The sequence below is a fragment of the Miscanthus floridulus genome, chromosome 6 (assembly GCF_019320115.1).
Source record: "Miscanthus floridulus cultivar M001 chromosome 6, ASM1932011v1, whole genome shotgun sequence".
Taxonomy (NCBI): domain Eukaryota; kingdom Viridiplantae; phylum Streptophyta; class Magnoliopsida; order Poales; family Poaceae; genus Miscanthus; species Miscanthus floridulus.
In genome coordinates, this window is record NC_089585.1 from 79,949,226 (window position 1) to 79,963,744 (window position 14,519).

The following is a 14,519-nucleotide window of genomic DNA, read 5'->3' on the forward strand; positions in this document are numbered from 1 at the left end:
TAATGGTGCAGATGGCACGCACCAAGCAGACTGCTCGCAAATCCACCGGAGGCAGAGCTCCTAGCCGTCAGCTTGCTCCACGTACCCGTCAACGTCACACGTTCCTTGGAGAGTTTGGGATGCCTACACTCTTATGGAGAGTGCTCAGCTATGTAGGCTATCCTAATGGAATGGAACCCCGCTACTTCTGGGCGAATGAGCGGTTGGGAGAAGGTCTCTTAGTTACTGTGGAGGTAGTTGTCCATCCCCGAGGTGATGAGTCTGAGTGGACAGGTTGGTGTTATGAGTCGACTGGCAGGACTGCTGAGGAAGCAGCTGGCAGGGCAGCCTTTGGAATCTTGAGGAATATCATGGAACGTTTTCCTCAGGAACTGGCAGCCGCTTTGGTTGGAGTCTTTCCAAGAGGTAATCCCTTCACTGACTCATGGCAGTAGGCTAGAGGAAGGCCCTTAGAAATTGGTGCAGCAGAAGGGCAGAACAGCGATAGCCCTGCAATGAGCGCCATGTTCGCAGTGATGAGAGTGTTAGATGGAGTTGAAGGTAGCCTCAGACGTGTGTCTGGTGCTCTTGGTCATGCCCGCGAAGACCGACGTCAGCTTCAGAGGGAGCACGACGCCGAGATAGAGAGGCTCACTAAAGAGATGACTAGGTTAACTCACCAGCGAAATGCAGCTTGGTCCAGGGAAGATGTCCTGAGAGCTCGACAGTTTGAGCTGGAACAGCAGCTGGCCAATGCGGAGGGATACAATGATAATCTGCATGAAGAAGTTCACCTACTGCACAATCAGCTCCACCCTTATGTACCACCTAGAGCCGCAGAAATGGGTCTAGAGGGGTACGAGGAAGAAGAAGAAGTGGCACCTGAAGAAGAAATAGAACCTGGGGAAGGAGGTGATTCTGCGTCTGACCTCGATAGTGATCATGATGAGGATTAGATCACTTAGCGTGTAGTGGGAAGACTAATGTATCACCTTTATTTATGTAATGAACCTATAGTTGGAATTTGGCATTAGTAACCAGACTATCCTGTAATGTTAAATTGCACGTTTGGGTAAACGTTGATGCAATTCCAGTTCCTTGTCGGTCATCACGCTTTAAATTGCATGCGTTATGAGCATGATAAGTGGTCAAATTGGCGATGTCATGTTGCGAGAATGAATTATTATGCCTCTGTTTTTATTGTGCTTTCGAGAATTTTTCTCCAGTAATTTCAGTTTGGCATGAGTACCTAATTCGTCTGCAATCTCTTGGCATCGACCCATAATCGCTTATTGTTGCAACTTCGCAGATGACGCGCACCCGTGCAGGAGCTAGCAGCAGCCAGGATGGCAACCATGATGACTTGCCACCCCCACCGCCACCATCTGCTCAGGAATTCTTTACCCAGTTCCTGGGTAGCCAGAGGACAATGGAAGAAGCTTTGCGCCTCATCGCGCAAAACACTGCTCGTGGCCACCCACAGCAACCAGGGGCCGAGCCAAATCAGCACAGTACCTTTAAGGAGTTTCTGGACACGAAGCCTCCGATCTTCAAGGTGGCTGAGGAACCACTACAGGTCGATGAGTGGCTGAATACCATCGAGCAAAAATTTCGTCTGCTAAGGGTCACCGAGCACCTCAAAGCTGAATATGCTTCTCATCAGCTGCAAGGACCAGCAGGAATCTGGTGGACGCACTTTCTGTCGTCTCTGCCTGCTAATGCGAGAGTGACCTGGGACCAATTCAAGCTGGCTTTTAGGGGACACCATATTCCCCCGGGCCTGATGCGCATGAAAGCAGCCGAATTTATGAGGCTCACTCAGGGAACCAAGTCACTCACAGAATATATGCATGCATTCAACAACTTGTCAAGATATGCTCCAAGTTTTGTGGATACTGAAGAGAAAAAGATTGAGAGTTTCAAGCGAGGTTTGGGAACCAAATTAATGAAGACTATGGCAAATTCTCGATGTGCCACGTACAATGAGTTTATTAGTGATGCCTTGACCCAAGAAAACCACAACAACCTGCATGCAGTTGCTAAGGGTCGCAAGAGGGCAAATGAGGCCAGTGCATCCGGATCTTTTCAGTCAAAAGCGCCTATCGCAGCTAGGCCACCATTTCGTCCACCTGCATCCAAGTTCAGGCCTCCACCACCGAAAGCTCAGAATAACAGGCCACAGAAACCGTTTCGTAAGGCGTTCACTATTGCCTTACCAAAAGGGAATGGTAATCAGGACAGCTCCACCGGATTCAAAAGTAATCAACCTTGTTTCAACTGCAACCAACTGGGTCATTGGTCCAAGGAGTGCCCCCACCCCAAGAGGAATGGCAACCCAAATCAGAACAATCAAAGGCAGATGAGTGCCAGGGCACGTCAGGGACAAGTGCATTATACCGCTGTGGAGGAAGTGCCCGCCGAAGAAGTTGTCACGGCTGGTATGTTTCTTGTCAACAAGCATCCCGCTGTTGTTTTATTTGATTCGGGAGCTTCTCATTCATTTATGAGTCAAGCATTTGCATCTAGACATGATCAAGAAATAATTGAAGTAAGTAAAGGGGGTTTTAATATAAGTTCAGCAGGGGGAACTGTTACTACCAAAAAGATAGTCAAAAATGTACTCATCTTGATACAAGGGCGGGAGTACACCATAGATTTGATAATATTGCCGGGATTATCGATAAGTGTAATCTTAGGCATGAATTGGATGAAGTATTATGGTGCTCTTATTGACACTAGCACCCGTACTATCATGTTGAGAGAACCCACAGGAGGGAATGCTTTTCTAGTTCCACTCTCCCGCGATTTCGAACCCCAACATTTAGCCTGTGCTATCCAAGCCACCACCATATGTGATATCCCAGTGGTTTGTGAGTTTCTGGATGTATTTCCAGAGGAATTACCAGGTCTACCACCGGATAGGGATGTGGAATTTAAGATCGAATTAGTGCCAGGTACCGCACCCATATCCAGAAGGCCCTATAGAATGCCACCCAATGAGTTAGCAGAACTTAAAGTTCAATTGCAAGATCTATTGGACAAAGGTCTTATCCAACCTAGCTCATCTCCGTGGGGATGTCCAGCATTGTTTGTGAAAAAGAAGGATAAGTCACTGAGGATGTGTGTAGATTACAGACCACTCAATGCTGTGACCATCAAGAACAAATATCCGTTACCCCGCATCGACATCTTGTTCGATCAGCTAGCGAAGGCAAAAGTATTCTCCAAAATTGACTTAAGATCAGGTTACCATCAGATAAAGATCAGACCGGAGGATATACCGAAGACTGCTTTCTCTACTAGGTACGGCTTATACGAGTATTTGGTTATGTCTTTCGGACTAACAAATGCTCCAGCCTACTTTATGTACCTAATGAACTCGGTATTCATGCCCGAACTTGATAAGTTCGTGGTCGTGTTTATCGATGACATATTGATTTATTCAGAAACTGAGTCAGATCATGAAGAGCATCTGAGGATTGTCCTATCCAGACTGAGGGAACATAAGCTATATGCCAAGTTTAGCAAATGTGAATTTTGGATGAGCAAAGTGCCTTTCTTAGGTCACATTTTATCCAGAGATGGAATCTCAGTAGACCCATCAAAAGTGCAAGAGGTCATGGATTGGAAAGCCCCAACTTCGGTGCATGAAGTTCGGAGTTTCCTAGGGTTAGCAGGATACTATCGTCGGTTTATTCCAGACTTCTCAAAGATAGCTAAGCCTATGACCAGACTACTTCAGAAAGATGAGAAATACAAGTGGACACCAGAATGTGAAACAACTTTTCACACCCTCAGAACTTTGTTGACTACAGCACCAGTGCTAGCACAACCAGACATTGAGAAGCCTTTTGATGTATTTTGTGATGCATCAGGAATAGGCTTGGGATGTGTACTTATGCAAGAAGGGAGAGTAATTGCATATGCCTCTCGGCAACTGAGAAAACATGAAGCCAACTACCCTACACATGATTTGGAACTTGCAGCTGTTGTCCATGCACTAAAGATATGGAGACATTACTTGTTGGGCAATGTATGTCATATCTATACTGACCACAAAAGCCTCAAGTATATCTTTACCCAGCCAGAACTGAACATGAGACAACGTAGATGGTTGGAATTGATTAAGGATTACAATTTGGAAGTGCATTACCATCTGGGTAAAGCAAATGTAGTAGCTGATGCACTTAGTCGGAAGTCCCATTGCAACACTATGGAAGCACTATTGGAAGATGGATTCAACTTGCTACATCCTGCCGTACTCCACAATATCACAATCAGTTGTTCGCTTGAGGGCCGAATTATAGAGCTACAGCAGACAGATGTAGGAATAAGTCACATCAAGAGAAAAATGCAAGAGCAAGAAACAAAACACTTTAGATTGGACGAAAGAGGTGTATTATGGTTTGAGGACCGGCTAGTGGTGCCGAAAGACCGAGAGCTAAGGAATCAAATTTTAGAAGAAGCTCACTCCTCCAAATTGTCTATCCACCCGGGTAGTAGTAAGATGTATCAAGACTTGAAAACCCGTTTTTGGTGGACTAAGATGAAGAAAGAGATCGCAGCCTATGTTGCAAGGTGTGATAACTGCAGTAGAGTGAAAGCCGTCCATATGAAAACCGCTGGATTACTTCAGCCACTGCCTATCCCAGGATGGAAATGGGAGGAGATCAGTATGGACTTTATCACAGGCCTTCCAACAACGCCCCAAGGTCACGATTCAATCTGGGTCATTGTTGATCGTCTCACCAAGTCAGCCCATTTTGTACCAGTTCACACAACATATCACGCGGGTAAATATTCTGAGTTATATGTTTCCCAGATCGTGAAGTTGCATGGAGTACCCCGGACCATAATATCGGATAGAGGATCGCAGTTCATAGCTCGTTTCTGGGAACACTTACACCAAGCTTTGGGAACCAAGCTAATCAGGAGTTCAGCTTATCATCCGCAAACTTCAGGACAGACAGAGAGAGTAAACCAAATCCTAGAAGATTTACTTAGAGCTTGTGTTATATCTTCAAAAGGGTCATGGGAGAAATGGTTACCTTTAGCTGAATTCTCCTATAACAACAGTTATCAAGCGAGTATCAAAATGGCTCCATTTGAAGCCTTGTATGGCAGAAAGTGCAGAACTCCATTGAATTGGATTGAGCTCGGTGAAAGTAGATATTTTGGTATTGATTTTGTCAATGAAGCCGAAGAACAAGTACGTATCATCCAACAACACATGAAGGCAGCTCAATCAAGACAGAAGAGTTATGCCGATAGAAGAAGAAGACCACTAACTTTTGAAGTAGGTGACTATGTGTACTTAAGAGTATCACCCATGAAAGGTGTGAAGAGATTTGGGATGAAAAAGAAGCTTTCACCAAGATATGTAGGGCCTTACAAAATTTTGGAACGGAAAGGAAATGTTGCGTATAAGCTACAACTACCAACAAAGATGAGTGCAATCTTTGATGTGTTCCATGTTTCTCAGCTAAAGAAATGTCTTCGAGTACCGGAAGAAGCTATTGCACCCACCAACGTGCAACTTCAATCGGATTTGACTTATGAAGAAAAGCCAATTCGAGTATTAGAAGTGATGGAGAGAGTGACTAGGAGTAAGATTATTAAGTTCTATAAGGTGGTGTGGAACAATCATAGTGAACAAGATGCTACATGGGAAAGAGAAGATTATCTGCAAGAAGTTTATCCCGCCTTTTTCCAAGAATGGTAGGTCTTGCAAATCTCGGGACGAGATTTTTATAAGGGGGAGGGGCTGTAACACCTCGGGTGTTAGCCTTGCATAACTTGACTTGCATAACATGAGCATGAGCATCAAGCATTCATAAATCAACATTTACAATTGAAACATTTGATCAAAACATATGAAACATTTCTTGTTATTTCATGTTTCTTGGAACATATGCATATGATCTTGTACAAATGAATGCAAGTGGGTAATGCTAGTCACTAAAACACCTTAGCTATACTTAGGTTAACAAAAGGAACCTTGTTCATGAAGGCCACATTTCATGATCCAGCACTTAAGTGGTATTTCATGTGTTGACCTGAATAGCTATATGAGTGACTACTACATGAAATGCTTAAATGACCTTGCAAATTGTTTTAACATGCTTAGAGTATCATCATGAACAACTTTGGTATTTAGGACTAGGGCTAGTTTGGTCATTTAGCCATGGTTTGAATGTGCATCATGATTTCAAAGTGACATGTTTGACTAAAGTTGAACTAGGTGTTAGAGACCTTGCATGGAGGAGTTCACTAAAGCAAAGTTGTAGTGTTTGACATAAGGAACAACTTTTATTTTTGGGTCATGAACTGATTTAGCTTCTAACATGCTTGAATGGGTCCCACAAAAACCAGCAAAACTAAGCTTTCATTACTTAACAAATTTTTCTAAGTCCTTTTTGCTATGGCAGTTGACAGGCTCACCTTAGGATCGATTTTTCTCCCTATCTGTTGCGAATTAGAGGAAGGTTTCTTAAGTGATTTTGTAAATGGTACATAGGTCTACAAAATATATTCTGGATGTTTGCACGAAGGAGCCACCGATTAGCCGATAAACCGTTTCGAAAACGCGCTGTCAGGCACTGATCGGGCGACTGACGAACTGAATCGTCCGTTCTTCAGTGGCCGACCGGGGCAGAGTCCGCGCGCCGCGTGGACGTCGCGGCTGGCCGCGCGTCGCCGGCGCTCTGTCCAGCGCGGCCAAGGCAGGCAGGCGCGCGCCTTCAAGTCCCCAGCACCCGCCCGCACTCAGCCACGCTCCATTTTCACTTCGCCTCGGTCTCCTTCGCTGTTCGCAGCGCCCGCAAGCACAGCAGCAGCGCCGCCGTCGCCGTTGACGGCACCAACCCACGCCTGGCCACTCAATCGCCACCGCAACTTCTTCACCATCATCTCAGCGACTCCCTGCGCCCGCCCGTGCCCGCTGACCACGCTCGGTAAGCTCCAGCCGCGTGCACTGGCTCGCCGGAGCTCCTGCCGCTAGCTCCGTCATCGTGGCCGGAGCGCCACAGTCCCCCTCTTCAAGCGTTAGCTAGCGCGCTAGGTCCGCCGTAGTACCCCGGTGCTCGTCCGAGCCTTAGGTCGGGTCACCGAGGACGTCGCCGGCGTTTTGCCGTGGTCCAGCCTCGCCATTCCGCCATGGCCGCCGCCGCTAGCTCTAGGGTCAGCAATAGGTCCGACCAAGCGGCTCAATAGGTTCGCTAGGTCATGTAGGTCCTACCCTGATGACCTCACCGCCGGCGAAGCTCGCCGTCGTCAAGCCGCAGTCGCGCAGTGCCCAGCAGCGCCGCTGCTCTGCTCCGTGTCACTGACACGTGGGGTCCCCCTGACCACCGGGTCCCACCTGTCAGCGACAGCAGTAGAGAAGGCCAACTCATTTTGAATCCAGTTTTTGATTTGTTTTGTGAAATTTGTATCTCCAGTTTGCTAGCTCCAAAAATTGTGAAATAAATATGATTATGTTGCTTAGGAAGTGTAGTATTTAGTAAAAATATGTTCTTGGCATCAACAGTAGAAATTTCTGAAAATTTAAATAGGGATTTCAAATGTGCTTTTGAATGCATTCAAATTTGTTTATTTTATATCTAGAGTTCCTGTGCTCCAAAATTTATGAAATTTTTGTGGTAGGCTATTCTTGTCATACCTGAGCTTGGATAAAAATTTGAGAACCAGTGTATGTGTAGATCTATAGTTATAGATTTTTCTTTTATAAATAGTTAATCCTTGCATGAATTTTTATAAATTAATTATAAGTCCAAAATTCATGAAATTTATTGGAGGTGATACTAGTACCATATGGATGTTAAGAAAAATAAGAAATCTGTTGCTTGACACTTTTCAATAGGATTTTCCATTTATGCCATTTCAAGCCTTGCTTCCTTATCATTTTTGTATAGGATGTTCTACTTAGTAAAATGACATGAAATTTTTATAGTAGCCCTTTGATAGCATTAGTAAGACTTTGTAAAATTTTGAGAATTTATTAAGCACATTTGATATATATTTATTATTTAGCCTAGATATCTAAATAAAATAATAAAGGCAATTTAATAAATAGTTTGGGCTTCACCATTATATCATCTTAACTGTATTTGGTATGCTTACACTGTTGGTAGGTTATATGTTGTTAAATTTTGAATGATTACCTGATGTAGAAATATTCTTACTTTATATTGCATGTTAACACATTTCTGGACTGATTCTAGAGTGTAATGAGTTACATGTTGAAACAAGTGTAGACTGTAAAAATGGTTAATAACAAAGTTGTAGAGAATTTGATAAGCTTTCCAGAAAGTCTAGGATCACTGTTTTTGAAATTGTAGAACTCCAGTTATGAGTGAAACAAGTAGCTGCTGGTTATGGTGTAGTCGATGCATTGTAGAAATAGTTAAGTAATAATTGAGAAGAGATATGCACCTACTCAAACAACGCGATGCACTTGTTAACATCTATGCATTCGTGATACTCATACCATACTCATGCATCTAGGATCGGAGGAAGAGATCACGTTGCTAGAATTCGAAGAAGCAGAGGAAGGGAACCCGCAGGAGAATCCGCAAGTCCCCGCTCCCGAAGGCGTGGAGCAGAACCCTGAAGAGCTTCCGGAGTGCCCTGACCATCGTCCTACTTCCTTTCTGAGAGGCAAGCCCCGGAGCATTATAAGTCTCCCAGTAATTTACAAATGTTTACTTACGTATTTATGATTGATGCATTAGGTATAAGAGTTGAATGAAACCACTTGATGCATGTACATTCCTTGTCCAGATATTAACCCTTTAACCGGTATAGGTCCAGGATCGAATATATGCTTAGCCATGCTTAGACCGGTAGAAGTCGGGTGATGTCCTGTTACCTGCGAGATATAGGTGGATACCGGAGCACGGTTGGCTATATCTGCTATCGTGGAACAGAACCATGTGGTAAAAATAAATTGAGACCGGGCGGGATGTCGATAGAAAAGCAACAAGGCATGGAGGTCTTGGGTGTGGATCTATCCCCGTCTGTGTCGATCAAGGACAGTACCGTTGTTGGAACTTCTAACAAGATTGAACGCATGCCTCTCACTTAGCTGGCCGGATAACTCGTTCCGACCGCGAAGCCGAGTAATTCAACTCAGGCCGGGAATCGTTCTGTTGTGCGCTCCTTCCGAGGAACGATCAGACTGAGCCCAAGGGCAGGCTTGGCCTGAGCATCCTGGCATCTGGTGTTCTAGATTGTGCGGCGCAGTACGAACCCGTGAAATGTGTACCGGAGTTGTACCAAAGGTGACCTAAGACTATCGTGGCTGATAGATCTGGGTTTGTGTTAGGAATAAATTCCCAGCTGGTTGAAATCGATTCGAATCGCCGTCTCTCCCGGATAGTGAGAAACTTGGCTAGCTCCAACATCGTAGTAACTGTGTTATGAAACGTGATGGTTCAAATGAATATGGAATTGCAATATCTGCTATGGTTACTATTGTATGATTCTAAATAACATACCACATGTTTGGCATAGGATAGTTGCTAACCTAGAAATGGATAGTTATAATTAACTTGATAAAAGAATCACAACTGTACAACGGTTAATTGCCTTTTTCGCAAAAATGTTGTCAAGTTACGTCCACTTATACAGCCTTGCATAATCCTTGGAGTCATTTTATTTCTGGTTCATGACGGGTAAGTCTAGCTGAGTACCTTCTCGTACTCAGGGTTTATTTTCCCATTGTTGCAGATGGCACTGTGTATCATGGTTATTGCAAGAGTTGCTTCTATCCCGCTGTGGATGAGGAGTAAGCCTTGGGCAGGCTTCCTTAGTAATTCCTATCTTTGCTTTTGCGGACCGTGATCTGGTTTGGCACTGTATTAAACTATGTTGGAAAAACTTTATCTCGAACTTATTTGCTTCCGCTTTGTTTATCAAACTTGTTTTGTAATAACTTTTATTCGTACTCTGATGACGAAAAGTATCTGTGAACTTTATGTAATATGTGGCATGTATGTTGAATCCTGTACGATCTTGGTTGTTGTAAATCGTTTATCGAGACCCGTCGTGGTACTCGACGGACTACCGGGTTTATATGGGTTCAAGTATGACAGTGCGACCGCTTGCGGATTGCCATTATACTTGTATTCTTATAAATTGGTCGGTTCTGTGACACATGCCACGCTCCGAGTGGAGCCTCTCCATGGTTTGGAGTAGCTCATCCCGCTCCTTGTGCAACCGTGCAATCGCCGCGGCATCCAGGCTCGCCGTCTCCTCTAGGGCTGTGAGCTTCTCCTTGGCTCCCAGCTTCAACTCCCTTTCCTTTTTGACCTCAGCTAGAAGGTCGAGGATCCGCTAGTGGGTCTCAGCGTCCTTCTAGAGTAGCTCATCCCATCCCTTCCTAACCTTGGTGGCCTCCTTATCGTCCTTCCATGATCTTGTCGATAGGGCCTTGAACGCCCTCTCAGCCTCGTCCACATGCCGACAGGCCTCGCCCACCCATGATCGAAGACTATCCACCTCCACAGCAAGGGGAGTTAGCTTGACCACCCTCTATTGGGTGGCATCAAGTTGAGTGGTCACCTCCCCATGCAGCTACGCCTCCTCGACGACGTGGTCCTAGGTTTCCTTCTACTCACAAAGGAACAGAGACTTCTCCTAGCTACGAGCGATAAAGGACTAAAAGAAGACGATGGTTAGAATACAAAAATATGTAGAGAAAGAAAAGGCGAGAAGCAGGGTCAAGCGAATACCTAGCTGGATGAAATGACAACATCACACAAGGCACCCTAGGCAAGGTCTAGAGATTTGAGCATGGACGTGACTCCCACGTTGAGGCTTTCCTGCTCCATGCTCTCGGCGTTGGCATCGAGGGTGAAGAGCATCGACACCGGGTCTCGTAGATTTGTCCATAGGAGCAGGGGTTCACCCCACATAGGCAAGTTGCCACCCACTAACATTAGGACCAGAGACGACTCCCCACCGACTCCAAGCGCCACTAAGCCCTCTCACCATGATGTTTCCACCGGGACACCCCCTTCGGCGATGGAAGGGGTCAGTAGTATGGGCGTCGACCTCTCTCCCAGCACCACAACATCCGAGGATCCCTCAGTAGCATCCCCCTCCATTCGGCCCATGCTAGACTCCATCGCCTAGGTTGCCGATGATGCGTGGCGCGCTAGTACCCCAGGCATCGCCACAACAACGCCCGACTATGACCTGCCTATCACAACCGCCACCACTATCACCTGCATGGGTGGTGTCATGACCGGCTACGTCACACCCACCATAGTCGGCACCACGAGCATGGTCGGTAGCCCTGCTCGCCCTGTCATTGGTAGCAGTATCGCAGCCATCGTCGGCTGCTTGGTGAACTCTGAAGGCGACCCTTGGGCCCCCACGTCTGCTCGTCCTACCAAGGGTACGGGCACCACCACGGACAGTGCCTGTTTGCCTAAAGACATGGTCGCACTGGCACCGCTCCCACCCAAAATGGGCATGGCACCTGCCAACGGTTGTCGCCTTGCTTGGAGGGCAACACTCTTCTTTGGTGCTAGCACCAAAGGATTATGCTGCCTCCCAACGTTGCAAGAAACAAAAAACATAAGTCACCATGAAATGCACCCAAAATAGAGGAAGCAGGGAAATTGATAACTTACCTCAGCGTCGTCGAGTAGCATATACGTTTGGGGGGCGAACCCCCTGACCTTTGCTTAGTCTCATTGGGGCGAGGCTGCTTTGAGCCCGCCCCCTGCTCCTGGGTAGAGGGGCTCACTCCCCTTGACTCTTGGGGCATGGCAGTAGAGCCAACCACCTCCATTGGCTTCTCAGGGGCGACGGTAAAGCCACCCACCCCAATTGACTCCTAAGGGAGGCCGACGGTACGTCCAGCCTCCACCGGCTCCCTAGATATACTCCCCCCTCCATGGAATGGAAAGGGCACTGACTCTGGCAAGGGCGAACCACTACCTATCAATGCATCTTCCTTCTCTAGGATGTCCCACTCGACATCGTCAGATACCTCATTGTCGTCGCCATCATCGTCGTCGTTGTCGCTGTTGGTGTCCTCCCCCCATTCCTGCGCTTGTAGCTTCCGCTCCCTTTTCCTTCTCTTGTCCTCTGTGGTAGAACCGCCTAATCTAATACCTCACAGGAGTGCTTGTCTTCCATTAGACACTAAGCACTCGAGGGAGAACACTAAATTACTCAGTTCCATCGGGCACACCCCAGGGGAGAACCCAAAAATCCACATTTTTGCCATCAGGATCACAAACGAGAGAATAAAGCTTACATCATTTAACCATTTCTTACCTCACTTTTAATACAACATTAGAGTATAATATTTATTAATATAATAGCGGAATGAAATCTTATTATTAGAGTTATGAACAATTTAATTGAACAGTGGAATATAAACATGTGATCAGAGTTACAGCAGAAATAAATATCTATTCATGACATGATAAAGTATTAATATATAAACTACGACAACAGATTATGAAACTTTCATTTATAAAAGCATTTGGTGAGGATTATAAATAACAACTACGATCACAGCGTAAAGGAATTCTCGTTGAGCCCACTAGGAGGAATCCACACACAAGGGTCAGCTCAAGCATTCACCTGTCACCTGCAATAGGGGGAAATAAAACCCTGAGTACTCAATTGTACTCAGCAAGACTTACCCGACAGGAGGAAAGAAAAGACTCCAAGGATATGCAAGGCTATCTGGCTTGTGGGTTTATTGCAATTGTAGGAAGCATTACTAAGTGTGCGTCCTTATATTCGATTTTTATTAATAGCCGTATTGGTTCATTAACTAACCATTCTATGTAAGCACATGTGCAACTTTCAAGCAGGTGGTAAGCAATCAGATTTCCTTTGTCCATCTTCCATCTTTCATCTTTTAGTTCTTACTACGATGCTAAACCGTAGACAAACCATACCGGATAGCCCGGCGATTCGCGAATTAATGCCCTAGCTGGGTACCCCAAAAACACATGCCCTGCTTGTACCCTAGGCACAAGCAGGACCAACCCATCACTCTCCTATCTCGGGTGTCCAGGTCCTTGTCCAAACTAGGACCCCTAGCCCCCGCCCCTGAGTCCCGAACTCAGTGCGGTGCAAGGACCTCCTCCACCAAAAATAAACCCTAACAGTCGGTTTGGAAAGAGCTGGATCCGTGACAAGAGAGCAACAAGTCTTCCAAGCACCCATACACAAGTATGTGCTCGAGATAATAAGTCTGTGACCTGCCTAGAGTCATATGCAACGATCGGTCCTTAACCAACCAGATAGGGAAAGCAGTGTAACCAAGCCATGCCCGCGTCCACGACGACGTGACCTCTTACACCCACCAATACCCAAACAATATCCCTATTCGGTCACCATTTTCCTTTCTACCATTTATATATTCCAAGTGATGATAATCCAATAATATATTTCCTATCTCTCGCGAGTGACAGCCATCACTCGACTTCTACCGGAGTCCTGTAGCATAGCATTCTACACGATCCTATCATACTAGTAAGACTCATAGGATAAAGATATATATGCAAGTGGGTTTCATTCAATTCCTTAAAACTTAATGCACAAATATAATTTAATACTGTAGAAAAGTAGGAGTTATGTACCGGGGCTTGCCTGGGTAAGATATATTTAAAGTTAGTATCTGCATCTTTAGATCATCCACCATCAGCTGGATAACAAACCCATTGCATCATCTCCTGGAGAGAATACCATTACACCATCTTTGGATTCCCAATCATCCTTCGATCGATCCGTTGATCCGTCATCGTACCTATGTGATATGCATTGATGCAAATGCACAGATGTAAATAACCAACGACAGCCGAATATGCTTAGAAACCTGATCAAGCCTCATAAGCTAACGAGATAGCTCGAACACTGGTCTACGTATCCCTATTGTCGCATAAGGCGTTATCAAACCCAAATCATTTCTTTATTCTATTCTATCAATTTAATCTTTATTCACAATAGGACATCATTATCTATTTAGCAAACTAATTAGTTTGGAGCTATAAAAATTACAGTGAGTACCTAATATCGCAAGGAGCCTACTGTAAGAATTTTAGCTCCAACACTATCACCAATTTACCATGGAAACTCTTACAAGTTTATATTTTACAATATTAAGTACCTTAAATTAATTATATAGCTTCCAACTATGTGAACAAACTATACTAATAGGTAGATCATGATTTTAGAGACCCAACAAAACTAGTTTGGCATTTTTTTGATTTTTCAACACTTTATTTTCTATTTCCCAAGCATTTAGACAATTGCTGAAATTAGCAAAACACTAAAAAATTAAAAGGTTCCTTGGGCCCGAAGCGGCCTAGCTCGGCCTGGCCCAGCGAGCCAAGCAGCCTAGGTGGAGACGGCGCGCATGCGGCCTAGAGCGACAGGGCAACAGTGCGGGGCGGCCCAGGCGCTGGTCGTAGCCCTGCCAGATGGTAGAGACGCCCAACTGGCCTAGGCACAAGCGGACCCAAGGCCGGCCCAGCACAGGCGAGAGCGGCCCAAGCGAGCAGGTGGCA